The sequence below is a fragment of the Anarrhichthys ocellatus genome, unplaced genomic scaffold (assembly GCF_004355925.1).
Source record: "Anarrhichthys ocellatus isolate YVR2014 unplaced genomic scaffold, GSC_Weel_1.0 scaffold1354, whole genome shotgun sequence".
Lineage (NCBI taxonomy): Eukaryota > Metazoa > Chordata > Actinopteri > Perciformes > Anarhichadidae > Anarrhichthys > Anarrhichthys ocellatus.
The window spans coordinates 6024-6621 of NW_022281328.1; positions in this window are offsets into that span (position 1 = coordinate 6024).

Consider the following 598-nt stretch of genomic DNA (forward strand, 5'->3'; position numbering starts at 1 on the left):
AGGCTCGTTTAGCACGCCGACTGATCGGCTGCAAACCCCCACAAACAAAGACCCTAAAACCCCCTAATTGTGCACACAAACCCCGTGAACCCTTCTCACTACACTACACTCTCATACCCAACATTACCCTGTGAAGAAAAAGATCGAAAAATCGCTATTTAACGCTCTCAAACACGCTCCGCCAACTCCGTGCTCCTTCCACTCAGAGAGAGAGAGAAAATAGTAAACAAAAGGAAACAAGAAGAAGGGAACAAGAAAACAAGAAATAGGAAACAAGAAAAAGGAAACAGAATGAGGGAAACTGAACACAAATTAATAGGAATCAAAGAAAGCAACTTGATTCTAAATCAAACAACAAATCACAAAGTAACACGTTGATCAATATTTTAGTTTTTATCAGAACTTGTATCTAAATAAACGGTGAATTATTAACGATGATCAATTATTTATTGATCACTAATAAAGTTTCACAATCAATCATTCACATTAAAGAACAAATCAATAAATGTTTCATTGTTTTATTTGAAAATGACAGAATAAGTTAAGAACATGAGGAAGAGGAGGAGGAGGAAGAGGAAGAGGAGGAGGAGGAGGAGGA